This window comes from Diabrotica virgifera, chromosome 7 (genome assembly GCF_917563875.1).
Source record: "Diabrotica virgifera virgifera chromosome 7, PGI_DIABVI_V3a".
NCBI classification, from domain to species: Eukaryota; Metazoa; Arthropoda; class Insecta; order Coleoptera; family Chrysomelidae; genus Diabrotica; species Diabrotica virgifera.
In genome coordinates this window covers 165,090,099-165,104,602 of record NC_065449.1, presented here as the reverse complement: position 1 = coordinate 165,104,602, position 14,504 = coordinate 165,090,099, and the positions used below count along the sequence as shown (strand labels likewise).

At 33.3% G+C, this 14,504-nt stretch overlaps 1 protein-coding gene across 1 annotated transcript in view; it reads right to left on the bottom strand.

Moving 5' to 3' along the window:
- LOC114333309 (kelch-like protein 17) overlaps positions 1 to 11,673 on the bottom strand; it is a 271,482-nt gene extending 259,809 nt beyond the window's left edge. Inside the window, exon 1 of the mRNA XM_028283169.2 lies at positions 11,484 to 11,673. The gene's annotated coding sequence lies outside the window, so the exon portion shown is untranslated. The remainder of the gene's footprint in view (positions 1 to 11,483) is intronic.
- Positions 11,674 to 14,504: the final 2,831 nt, after the last annotated feature.

The following is a 14,504-nucleotide window of genomic DNA, read 5'->3' as shown; positions in this document are numbered from 1 at the left end:
TTGAGGAAATAAACGGACGTAGGCTTCTTCAACAGGATACCAAACGTTCAGAAATGTCAGGTCGAGTATTCATTAACATCTATCCCTAACCCAAAATGTTTTACCTTGAATAAAGAAAATAATTCTTATTTCGCCCTCCAGTGGGCACGTCGAGTCTAGCAGGCCCAATAAAATTATTTTTATCTATCATTTATGAATTAAGGCGCACTTTTTTTTAAAGATAAACATCATAAAGAGGATAAAAACAGAATACGTCGACCATATGATTAGAGGATCTATATACCATCTACTTCACCTCATAATAAATAGAAATGTGGACGAAAATAAATGGTTAGGTCCAAAGAAATTTTCAAAGCTGCGTAATATTAGACAATGGTGTGGTTCCACAGTGGAAGAAATATTTCGTGCAGCAGCCGATAGAGAAAGATTTCAGAACATTTTTCATGTTAACAGAAAACGTCTGAATACGGACACAGCACCTAAAGAGAAAGAATCTATTTAACATACAGGGTGATTGATTAGTGGGGTAAAGCTCAATAGCTCCGCTATAATAATAGATAGCAATAAAAGCTAATAACAAAAATTTTAGCCAACTTTGAGCTTCATATTACAAAATTAGTTAGAATGTTACATTTTGTTGGATAACACAGTGGCAGACCAAACTTATGGTTTTTTTAAATGGAACACCCTATATTTTATTGTATATCCAAAATCCTGTTAACTTCTCCATCATAAAAATATAAAGGTTTGTTATGTTATATATGGTATTTACAAAGTTATAACCAATTTGGTATGAAAATCATAATAAGTTCAACTCCCTGTATAAATAAAAACAAGCACAACAGCAATGGTTTATTAAGGCCATATTTTTTACTTATTGTCAAAATTTTCAAGAATTATTGACATTGCTAATTTTCTTTATATCAAATACAGGGTGAGTCAAAACGCAAGTACATTATTTCTAAGTAATGTTAAATGAGACACCCTGTATTTTATATCATTATTAATAAGTAACATTACCCTACTTTCATTTTTATATAACAGTACCTATGTCCAAATTTATTAGTTTTCGAGATATTTTTATTCAGAGGAAATTCTTTTAGATGTCTAAATTTACCTAAATTTTAAGTAATCCATGAATGAATTGACAATTGACGATTAATGATTATCAATCCGGTAATCAATGTAACAATGTAGCAAATAAAGAAATAAAAGTAATTCATTAGTAATACATTTTACAAAAAAAAACACAACCACAACATGCAACATTTTTGAAACAATTAAAAACTACTTTTTTTATGTAAATGTAACAAATAAAGAAAGAAAATTAGTAATTAATTTTACAAAAAAACACACAAACACAAAATACAACAATTTGTGAAGACAATTAAACACTACTTTTGTATGTAAATGTAACAATGTAACAATTAAAGAACGAAAAATAATTTATCAGTAATAGATTTTGCAAAAAACATGTTTGAAACAATAAAAAGCTACTTTTAATAAAATATTTTTAATATTTAATTACATAAGGTCATACAAAAGATCATTGAATGAGCTACTTATTCTAGTTACTCTACGAAGCAGTTGTAAATTAAAACATCGAAATACACTTTATATTCTATTTTTCATCTCATCCCTTGTTGTTGGAAGTATTTTATAAACTTCATTATGTATTAACGTAACCCCAAAAAAATCAGTCCACTTTATTAAATTCTGGTGATTTGGGTGGCAACGCTACTGGTTCATTGAAAAATGAAAATATCTCGTTTAAATACTAAATCAATGAACTAATAAATTTAGACATAGGGAATGATATTTAAAAATTAAAGTACGGTAATGGTACTTTTCAATATTGATATAAAATACAGTGTGTTCCATTTAAAATTACTGAGAAAATAATGTACTTGCGTTTTGACTCACCCTGTATTTGATATAAAGACAAATAGCAATATCAATTGTTCTTCAAAATTTTGACAATACGTAAAAAATATGGCATTAATAAACCATTGCTGTTTTGCTTATTTTTATTTATACAGGGAGTTGAACTTGTTACGATTTTGAAATAAAATTGGTTATAACTTTGTAAATACAATGTATAACATAACAAACTTTTATATTTTTGTGATGCAGAAGTTAACAGGATTTCGAATTTAAAATAAAATATAGGGTGTTCCATTTAAAAAAACATAAGTTTGGTCTGCCACTGTTTTATCGAACACCCTGTTCTGGCTGTTCAAAGCACAGTCCAAAACTAAATTATTATTTGAAATTTTTTTTCAGATACTATTTAAAGGGTTTTTCTTGAAAAACAATTCAAATTATCTGGTTAACACAGGTACCAACACAATTCTTTATATTTTTTAATTAAAATCACTATAAAAAAACGTTTCGACCCAATTTCAGCATCAGGAACTGTTAACGTGTGTATCCTGTAAGACAATTATTATGCCCTCTCTAAAATTACACCTGTATGCCTACCAATTTTAGAAAGAATTGAACACTGAACACTGAATATCTTTTAACACTGAATTTTGTCCACAAATCACTCTACTGTTTTAAATCAATAACAAATAACTTTATAATTTTTGTTTTCTAAAATTATATATTTTCGGCATGGCAATAAGGTAACGTTTTCAGTAATTAGCTAGTATAGTATAAACAAATTTAGTTTTACAGATTTAGAATTTATAAAACAACAACCGTACTTCATTAGCATGCAATATATTTCTGTATGAACTCTATACGAAAATTCAACTTTATCGACATACAAAGCCTAAAATATCTCAGCAATGTATCACTTTTCCAACCCTTGCCCTTTTTGTAACCTTACTCAAAAACAAGTCAATAAAAACCGAGTGACACTGAACCTAAAACAGCTGAACGTCAACTAAACCAAGGAACAGGAAGACATTTCGGCGTTCAAATAAGTACGCATGTTATTTGCAGGAATAGCAGAAAATGCTTCGTCTTCCTGTATATCCTGATCTTGGTTTTCCTCCTAGTTTTTCCCGTAAAATTAGTTTGGAATGAAGACATACTATCAAGAATTGGACTAAATGGAAAACCAGTTGGCTAAAGCACGCAACAAAGACTGCTGAAAACGAAGGCTAGATCGTAATCTACCTTTCAAGAAATAGTAAAGTTTGAATCAACGATATATATAGTTGATCTTACAACCATCTAAGTGTCAGTGGTAGCTATTTAACCCTTTTACAGCTCTATATCAATGAGTTCTACACCATAAGCTTAAACAGTACTGTTGCAAATGATCTACGTTGAAATTAGATAACACACGACTCGCATATGCCTGCACCAATTTGAAAACTTTTGTGCAAAGATGGCTACCAATAAGTATGTACCTATTTGTGTAGGGTACTTCACTGTTTTTATTGTTATAGTAATTTATTCCAGCTGTAATAGTAATATATTCGACATTGACTATTCAATATATAGGGTGCAAGGCACTTATGGAATAAAATTATTTCTGTCCTCGTTTTAAAAAATTAAAAAAAACGCTAAGACCCGTCAATTTTTAAATATCAATATACGCTTTTTAAACCTAAATTTGAATGTACGTGGTGATTCATGCAAGCCTAGCATAGTCCATAAGCTTTATTTTTAATGTAGCACCCTGTATATTTTTGTTTTTAAAAACTGCTTAACTGATTTCGACGAACCATTTATAATAGGTCTGGATCCCGCGTATGAAAAAAAAGTTGATTAATAGCAAGCTGGAAATTTGTTAATAGCTTAAGGGTGTCTCGTCGGACAAACTTTGATATATGGGAACACTGGAACAGGGGCAGTTTTAATTGTGGAACAGGTTAAAAATTTGGAACGGTCGGACCACGAAAACGGCACATTTATTTTTTCCGACAGAGCAGACTTAAACTCTCCGAACAGAGCTTAAACTCTCATGCAAAAATCAGACTGCTATTTATCACCAAATGGGCGTTTTAATGAGTGGAATATGTAGAATATGTCAAATGATAGGAATTAAGACAGGTGATAAATAGCAGTTTGATTTTTGCATGAGAGTTTAATCTCTGTTCGGAGAGTTTAAGTCTGTTTTGTCGGATAAAATACATGTGCCGTTTTCGTGATCTGACCGTTCCAAATTTTTAACCTGTTCCACAATTAAAACTGCCCCTGTTCCAGTGTTCCCATATATCAAAGTTTATCCGACTAGACACCCTTAAGCTATTAACAAATTTTCAGCTTGCTATTAATCAACTTTTTTTTCATACGCGGGATCCAGACCTATAATGTATATTGTACTGCAATCGCCAGTTAATTTGGCGACAGAATACGCACAACGTCACAGAGACTGATGACCATGACCATCCCCTGAGCCACTCTGCAATTTTGGGTTTGTGCGTCTCGCCAAGTTAACTGGCGATGAGTATATTATGAATAATACAGGGTGAAATTTGAAATGGTAGTCTGTGGAAACCACTTATGGAATAAAGTTTTTTGTGTCCTTATTTTAGATAATTTATTATTAAAAACGCTAGGATATGTCAACTTTTAAATTCAAATATGCAATGTTTAAACATAAATTTAAATATGCAGGGTAATTCATGCAAGTCTAGATCTAGTCATGATAAAACACCCTGCATATTTTTATGTTTTTAGAGTCTGCTAAACAACCTCACATCAAAAAGTGTTTTATGTAAGGCTTATTATGAATAATACAAGGTGAAATTTTAAAATTATGTATTATTTTCGTCAAGATATTAAATACCTACATAAAATTGTGAAATTACTAAATTAATAATTATAAAATCCATAAGAAAAAATTTCCTGTAGCTGACTGAATACCATTAATTACAAAAAATTGAAGAAAAATCTTCTATGTAAGAGGTATATTTATTTTAAAACCCCAATAAAGGGCTACAAATACAAAACAGAACGTTTTCGCTCTAAAGAGAACATTATCAGTGTTCTTTGCTTAAAATAAGTATAACCATAATTAGTGAAGGCAAAGGTAAAAAATTTTAAAGTTGACCAAGATAAAAAATTAGGTTATACTCACAAGATCCACATGCTACGCCACCAAAAATACATGGGTTAAAACCCTAAAAATGTCGACTAAAAGTAATCTCTTTGCCTTATCCCTATGCGGGTTCGGCTTTCCTAATTGCATTTCTTCACACAATTCTATCTTGGGTCATATCAATATTAATTATCTTTCCCAACATGTCCTGCCTAATTGTCTCCCCCTCCCCCCGTCTTCTTTGGTCTTCCTCTCCTACTCCTTCCAAGAATCTGCACTTCAGAAATTCTTCGAATTGGGTGATTAACGTCTCGACGTTGAACATGACCAAACCATCTCAACCTATGCTCCCTCATTTTGGCATCAATTGATGCCAAACCTAGACTTCCCCTAATATACTTATTTTTAATTTTATCCTTTTTTGTCACTCCACTCATCCATCTAAGCATTCTTATTTCCGCCACACGCATTCGTTGTTTCGCGTTCTTTTTCACTGACCAACATTCAGTTCCGTTAACCATAGCCGGTCTTAAGGCTATTTTATAGAATTTTCCCTTCAACTTCATTGGAATTTTCATGTCACACAGCACACCACTCGCTTCCTTCCACTTCATCCATCCAGACCTAATTCTACTGCATGTATCTCCATCTATTTCTCCATTACTCTGTAATATCGATCCCAGGTACTTAAAACTATTGCTTTTTACAATGAGTTTACCATCCAAAGGTACCGTTTTATTTGTAGTAACTCCATTTTTAAATCAGCATTCCAAATACTCTGTCTTTTTCCTACTAAGTTATAAACATTTTTCCTTGAGAGCTTGTCTCCACTGTTCCAGTTTTTGTTCTAAGTCTCTTTCACTATTTCCTACAAACACATCATCAGCATACATAAAGCACCATGGGATGTTGCCCTGTAGTTTCGCTGTTACCTGGTCCAAAACTAATGAGAATAAAAATATGGACTAAGCAGCGAGCCTTCGTGCGATCCTACTTTAACATGCAATTTATCAGTATCTCCCACACCTGTCCTAACACTAGTCGTTGCTCCCTCATACATATCCCTAACAATCTTCATATTCACCAGGGACTCCTTCCTTATTGAGTGCCCACCACAAAATATCTCGAGGAACTCTATCATATGCTTTCTCAAGATCAATGGATACCATACAAGCATTTGTTTCTTTACTCCTGCATTTTTCCATTAACTGCCGTATAATGAAAATTGCATCTGTTGTTGATCTGCCCTGCATAAAGCCAAATTGATTCTCGGATATTTCGGTCTCTTCACCTATCCGTCTATAAATTTCTCTTTACCATATGTTCATGGCGTGGCTAAGCAGTTTTATAGCCCTGTAGTTTGTACATTGTTGTATATCGCCCTTATTTTTGTAGACAGGTAGTAGTATGCTACTTTTCCATTCGTCTGGCATTTGTCCAACTTCCATAATTCTATTAAATAAACCTGCCAGCCACATTGTTCCTGTCTCTCCCAATGCTCTCCATACTTCCCCAGGAATACCATCTGGTCCTACCGCTTTTCCTTTCTTTATTTTTTGAAGCTCTTGAGCCAATTCCTCGTTTGTTATTTTGCCGCTACTGTCTCCGTTGACTCCACAGGCTGTCTGTCAAACTCATCATTTAATAAGCTGTCAAAGTACTTTCTCCATCTCATTTTGACATAATTTTCGTAAACTAGTATTTTATTATTTTCATTTCGGATACAGCTAATCTGATTAAAATCTTTTGCTTTCTTTGCTCTCTGTTTGGCTACTTTATATATCTTCGTTTCGTCTTCCCTGGTATCAAGTGATCATATAGGTTTGAATAGGCTTCTGCTTTGGCTTTTGCTACTGCTACTTTCGCTTTTTTTTCGCGACCATATAGTTTTGAAGATCTGTGTCGGATCTGGTTTCTTGCCACTTTTTATATAATTTTCCCTTCTCTTTTATTTTTCCTTGTACTTCGTTTGCCACCACCAAGTCTCTTTATCCTCAAACTTTTATTCTGACGTTTTCCCAAGTATTTCAATAGCCGTCTCTCTAATACTACTGGCCAGCTTTCTCCAAATTGTATTAGGGCTTCCATTCATATTCCAACATATTTTGTCTACTATTCTTTCCCTGAATAGACCTTCTTTCTCATCTTTTAGCATCCACCACATGATTTTTTGTGGTCCTCTCCGCTGTTTTGGTTTATCTTCACTGTTTACTTCGATATCCAGAGATAAGCAGCTTCTGTTGTTGGCTTACTGTCTCACTACTATTACCTTGCAGTCCTTCTATTCACGTATGTCTTCTTTCCTTATCATGAAATAGTCTATTTGGGATTAATGTTGTCCACTTTTGTACGTAATAAGATGAGTTTCTCTCTTTTTAAAGAATGTGTTAACAATCGCCATATCTAGTGCTGTTGTTAATTCAAGCATGTCATCTCCAGCTTCATTTGTAGTTCCAAAGCCTAATCCCCTATGTATTGCTTCGTATCCTGCCTTGGCTTGGCTCACATGTGCATTGAAGTCACCTCCTATTATAACTTTCTCCTCTGACGGAATATCACTCAGGATGTCTCCTAATTGGTCATAGAAAGCTCTTGTTTCATTCTCACCCAGACCTGTTTGAGGAGCATACAGACACAACATTCAATACTTCTTTATCAATTACAAATTTCACTGATATATTTCTATCACTCGTTCTTACAACTTCCACTACGTTTTCTTTCATTTCACATCAGCAATTATACCAACTCCATTTCTAGTGTTACTACTCCCTGCATACCAGAATTTGTATCCTTCGCCTAGTTCTTTCGCCCTTTGTCCTTTCCACCTAGTTTCTTGGATGCAAGCAATTTGAACTCTCCTTCGTTTGAACGCATCCACTAACTCCAGACTCTTACCTGTAAGACTACCAAGATTCCACGACCCTATCCTAATTTTTCTAACCTGCAATGGTGTTCCCCCTGAGATGGTCCTCACCCGGAAATCCGAACTGTCGACTAAAAGTCTTACATTGACTAAAAGTCGACCGAAAATGTCGACTAAAAGTCTAACATTGAAATGTTGAATACTAAATCCTAGCGATGGATGAAAATATAAAGATACCCTAAGGCATTATATGACTATTCCACGAAGCACGTGGGTGATTAAGTCGATTTCTCTGTCTTTACAAAGAGAAAGGTAAAAGCCAACTGATTACATGTGTAAAAGCGTTTCTGACTGATGATAGTACGGGACAGATAGTGCAACTTGAAGTTTTGTGAATTGATATACATAAATTATTAAATAAATTAATTTTCTCTAAAATGGACGATCTTGGAGAAAAATTAGACATATATTTTATACTAGTGACGTCATCCACCTGGGCGTAATGAAGTAATCGATGATTTGTTTAAATAGGAATAGTGGTCGTGTGCTAGCTCATTTGAAAGGGAGTCCAATTATCTATTCAGTAATATAAACATTAATATAAATATTTATACAGGGCGACTAAAAATATAATTTTTGGATTAAATTAATTGTAGCAAAAGGAAGAATGTATGTAATTTATTTAACTCAAAATACATTGTGCTGCTGTCAGAAAATAGAAAAAAATGTTTATTTCACAAATAAACATTCCTTTTCGTTTAAATTAAATCACAAACAACTTTTCACTTGCCTCTTGGTAGTTCGAACATATTTAAGCAACAACCAATGTTTATTTGCCAAATAAACATTTTTCTTTATTTTCTGACAGCAATAGAATGTATTTTGAGTTAAATAAATTACATACATTATTCTTTTTACGTCAATTAATTTAATTAAAAAATTATTTTTTTGGTCACCCTGTATAAATAGTGATATTATTGTTTATATTACTGAATAGAGAATGGAACATCCTTCCAAATGAGCTAAAACGCGACCCCTATTCCTGTTTAAAAAATCATCGATTACGTCATCACTCCCAGATGGATGACGTCACTAGTATGAAATATATACCAAAAAATTGTAATTTAAAAATAAAAATCGGCCTGTTTCCGAATTTTCCTCCAAAATCGTCCATTTTAGAGAAAATTATTTATTCTATAATTTAGCCCCTCTCTGTATAGTTAGGTATATGTACTAGCCAATATTTTTAAAAAATTATTTGTAGTAAAATTCAATAATAACAACAAACACGTTTGCTGGGATTACAAGTATTCCATAATAAGCTAACATTAATAATATAATGTGTAAATGTAATTAATCATACTTTAAATATTGGTATTATTTTTTAAATTGGCTCAATAAAGACATACATTTTCTAAACTAAGTATAAATATCTATTGTATTTTGTATTTAATGTCTTGACGAAATTTATAAATAATTTTTTCTACAACCTTGTTAAAAATGCAATTTTTAGCACTCCATACGACCGTTAAAAATGCTACTTTAAGGCACTAGTGCTTTAGTAGTTATTTATGAAACAGTTCGTGAATTATGCTTTTTGCGAACGCACGCGATTTTTAGAGCACGAGCGACAACGGAGCGAGTGCTATAAATCGCGTAAGTTCGCAAAAAGTAATTCACGCACAGTTCATACAATATTTTATCTACGATAAACAAATAAAAACAGCTGTAACTCTTCATCACTGGAATTCATTTCTATTCTACAATTTTTAGAACTTTGACATTTAAAAATTCTAACTACTTTCAAACCACAAAACTGTCAAAACTTTTGTTGTAATTCATTGCTCATATTGACATCACCATGACAACGCAAAGGTAAGGATTGTCACCATGACAACGCGAAAGTTAAAAACAGTGCGAAAAAGTAAATCCCATTTAAAATACATTGTTACTTCACGCACACTTTAAATCCTTCACGCACTGCTATCTATAATGACAGTTTTCACAAAATAAAAACTTTCACTAAATACATAATATGACATAAAGTAGATAAAAATTTTTTAAGGCACTGCAGTTCGTATTGACCGTATATGCAATTTTGATGTAATGTCAAACAAATATAAAATTGGAATGTCAGTCAAATTCAAGTAAAAGATTTGTAGATATTGTCCGTATGATATGCGTGTTAAAAAGTACATTTTTAAGGCACTCATGTGAATTGCAGAACTCGCTTTCGCTGATTCTGCAAACTTTCACATGCGTGCCTTAAACGTGTACTTTTAACACATATCATAAATAACTATTAAAATTTCACCTTGTATTATCCATAATGAACCCTACATAATACACTTTTTTGAGATGAGGTTGTGAAGTAGCTTCTAAAAACATAAAAATATACAGGGTGATCCATTAAAACTAGAGACCATGAACCATGCTGTACTTGCGTGAATCATCCTGTATATTTAAATTTATGTTTGTAAAGAGCCCATTTGAATTTAAAAGTTGACATCTCCCAGTATTTTTTATAATTTTCTAAAATAAGAACATACGTAAACAATTTTATTCCATAAGTGGTTTCCATACTTTATAATTTCAAAATTTTACCCCGTAATATTCATAATACACGCTATATGATATAGTTCGTTGAAATTGGGTTATTTAACAGATTTTAAAAATATATAAATATACAAGGTGTTCCAATAAAACTAAAGCTTATGAACTCTGGTAGACTTGCATTAATCACCCTGTACATTTAAATTTATGTTTGAAAAGTGCACATTTCTATTTAAAAATCGACGGGTATCAGCGTTGTTTATAAATTTTTTAAACAAGGATAGAAATAATGATATTCCAGAAGTGCCTTCCACACTGTATAAGAAATGACATTATGAGTAACAACTGACTGTTCAGAGTACAGTTGATAAATAAAGTAATAAAGTAATATTTGAAAATTTTTATCCGGCACTATTCGAATGTGTTTTTCTTAAAAATAATTAAAATTATCTATAACTAATTTAGACGTTATATTTTTTTTAATTAAAATCACTATCATAGAAAAAAGTTTCGACCTAGTTTCATCATCAGGAACTATTGACGTGTATAAATGCTATGCATAAAATTATGCCTGTGTACCTACCAATTTTGACCAGAATTTAACACTGAATATCTCTTAACACTGATTTTTTTCCACAATTCACTCTACTGTTATCAATCAATAACAAATCGCTTTATAAATTATTTACTAAAATTATATATTTTTGGCATGGCAATATGGTAATGTTCTTAGTAATTAACTAGCATAGACAAATTTAGGTCTACAGGTAATCAACGAGTTGATTAGTAATTTGTTATCTTATGCACTAAAAAATGGATAATTTAAAATGAAGCTATATAAAAATTCGTATTTTTACACTTTTTGTACATTAGTATGTACATTGCATTTATAAGAAACCTAATAAAACCTTAACAAAACAGTATATTTCTCACTGAATGTCATCAAAACACGCACAATTTATAAAAACAACAACCTTACTTCGTTAACATGCAATTTCTTAATATTTCTGTATGAACTCTACAAGAAAACTCAACTTTATCGACAGAAAAAGCCTTAAAATATCTTACCAGTGTATCACTTTTCCAATCCTTGCCCTTTTTGTAACCTTACTCAAAAACAAGTCAATAAAAACCGAGTGACACTGAACCTAAAACAGCTGAACGTCAACTAAACCAAGGAACAGGAAGAAATTTCGGCGTTCAAATAAGTACGCATGTTATTTGCAGGAATAGCAGGAAAGGATGAGGCAAGTGGGACGGTGTAGTTAGTATAGATTTTGACACTTATGCGCACTGTATTTATAGAACATAGCGAATGTTTCGATATCGTTCTAAAAGGGACAATGTTGTTTATGTGCAGGATCGGACTACGTCGCAGGATTTGTATTCATACAGGTTGCATAAAATATTGCTTGTTGAGGAATTTGGATTAGGCAGTTATTAATTGGGTTTTTAGGCAGATTTTAGCCGAATTATATTAGTAGAAAATATATTGGATTAAAAGGAAAAACAAATAATATCAGTGAAAAACTGTATAATGGAACAGAAATATTTTTTATTATGTGGCTATTAACTTTTAATCGGGGAACACATTTTAGTTACGTAACCGAGCAACTCGGGTCCTTTGGACCCACCACTCTTCTTCTTCTTCTTATGTCAGGTCTCTTCTTATGGTGCCTATCCGTTACGGATGTTGGACACTAACATGGCTATTCTGACTTTGTTGACTGCTGCCCTGAAAAGTCCGGTAGTGGTTAAGTTAAACCATTTTCGCAGGTTATGCAGCCAGGATATCCTTCTTCGTCCTGGACCTCTTTTCCCATGCACTTTACCTTGAAGTATGGTCCGAAGTAGGTCATATCGTTGTTCATTGCGCATTATATTTTACGACTAGTTCGCGCTCTTTTCCCATTCTATGTAGAACTTCTTCGTTAGTAACTCTGTCTATCCAGGAAATCCTCAACATGCATCTATAGCACCACATCTCAAATGCTTCGAGTCTCTTCAGTGATGCTTCAGTTAAGGTCCATGACTCCACCCCATATAAAAGAACGGAGAATACGTAGCATTTTAGTAAACGAACTTTTATTTACAATTTTATATCGTGGCTATTACAGATTTTTTTCATTTTGACGAAAGCTGATCTTGCCTTCCCGATCCTTATCTTAATTTCCGTCGATTGGTCCCACTGTTCATTTAAGTTTGCAGCCAAATAACAAAAGTTAGTGATTTGTGTTATAGGTTGTTGGTTAACTAGTAATTGACCAGATCGTATCCTATTTTTGCTTATAACCATGTATTTGGTTTTTTTGATGTTAAAATCAAGCCCAAACCTGCTACTTACTTCTGCCACCTTGGAGACAAGTGTCTGCAGACCTTCAAGACTGTCTGCAAAAATGACAGTATGATCAGCGTATCTTATGTTGTCCAATCGTTCTCCGTTTATAAGTATTCCCTCGTCTATGTCCGTTAGCGCTAGGTTCATAATATGCTCTGAATATGTATTGAACAATAATGGGGACAATATACATCCCTGTTGCACACCTCTTTTTATCTTTATGTCGTCTGCTAACTGATCCCCTACTCTAATAGCTGCAGTTTGTTTGCGTAATAGATATTGTTCATTATACGGCGATCTCTGCTGTCTAGACCAATTGAATTTAATATTTTCATCAGTTCGTCATGTTTTATTCTATCGAGCGCTTTCTGGTAATCAACAAAACACACATATATATCACAATTCACGTCTCTACATCTTTGGAAGAGAACTTGTATTGCAAAAAGTGCCTCTCGAGTACCCAATGCATCCCTGAAGCCGAATTGTGTGTTTGTCATGTGTTCTTCACCGGTGTCGCCCAAAATCCCGACAGCCAAAATCCCGACAGCCAAAATCCCGACGGCCAAAACACCGACACGCCAGAATCCCGACAGGCCAGAATCCCGACATGCAACAATCCTCGTATAAGTAAAAATTCCGACCACTACATTTTGTTTAGTAACAAAAATTAAAAAACAGATGGCCATAAACAAAAAACAAAAACTAAATGTAATTATATGGTAAAAAGAAACTTATCAAACCTGTCGGGATTCTGGCCTGTCGGGATTTTGGCCTGTCGGTATTCTGGCGTGTCGGGATTTTTGCCGTCGGGATTGTGGCTGTCGGGATTTTGGCTGTCGGGATTTTGGGGTAGACCCGTTCTTAACACTTTTTATATATTGTTTTATGTATAATTTTTAAGAAAGTTTTCAGGAGACGGCTCATAAGGCTTTTTATTCGATAATCTTCACATTTTCTGGCATTGGGTTTTTTAGGGATTGATATAAAAGTTGATCTTAGCCACTGTTTGGGAATTGTTCCACTTTGGTATATATTGTTGAAGATCAAGGTAAGTCTTTTTACTTCGTCTTTATGCATAATTTTCAAAAATTCTGAGTAGAACTCGTCTGGTCCTGCGGCTTTTCCCTCCTTAATGTTGTTTATAGCAGCTTCTACTTCCGCTTCGGGAATAGGTGGTCCGGTATCGTCATTTTTATTTTGTGTGATGGTGACATTCCTCTCGTCTTCAAATGTTGTTGTCACATAGTTCATCCATGTTGTTTTTGTTTCTTCAATATCAACTATTGGATTTCCTTGAGCGTCTGTTAAGTGTCCCGGCCTTTTTGATTTATAGTTGCCTGCTGCTTCTTTGATCTTTTTGTGGAGGCTGAAGGAATCGTGTTTACGTTCCAATATCTCGATTTCTTCACACTGTTCTTGCAGATATCTGTTTTTAGCTTCTCTGACAGCTTTTTTCATCTCTTTGTCTAGAAACTGATGTGCAACGTAGTCTTTTCGCTTGGATTCTCTTCTTCTGTCCATCATCTGTAATATACCGTCAATCATCCATGGTTTTTTCTTTTCTGTCTTGGTTTATTTGGTTTGGTGGTTTATTTCTGTGTCAACATCATTAACGACTTCTGACTTAGATATGTTGTTTTTCAGATATTCCCGTACTTCTTGCTTTATGTCATCATCTTTTAGTTGTTTGAGATCGTATCTTATAGGATTAGGTTTGTGGATTTTTTTTTTAAATTTCAGATGAAACTTAC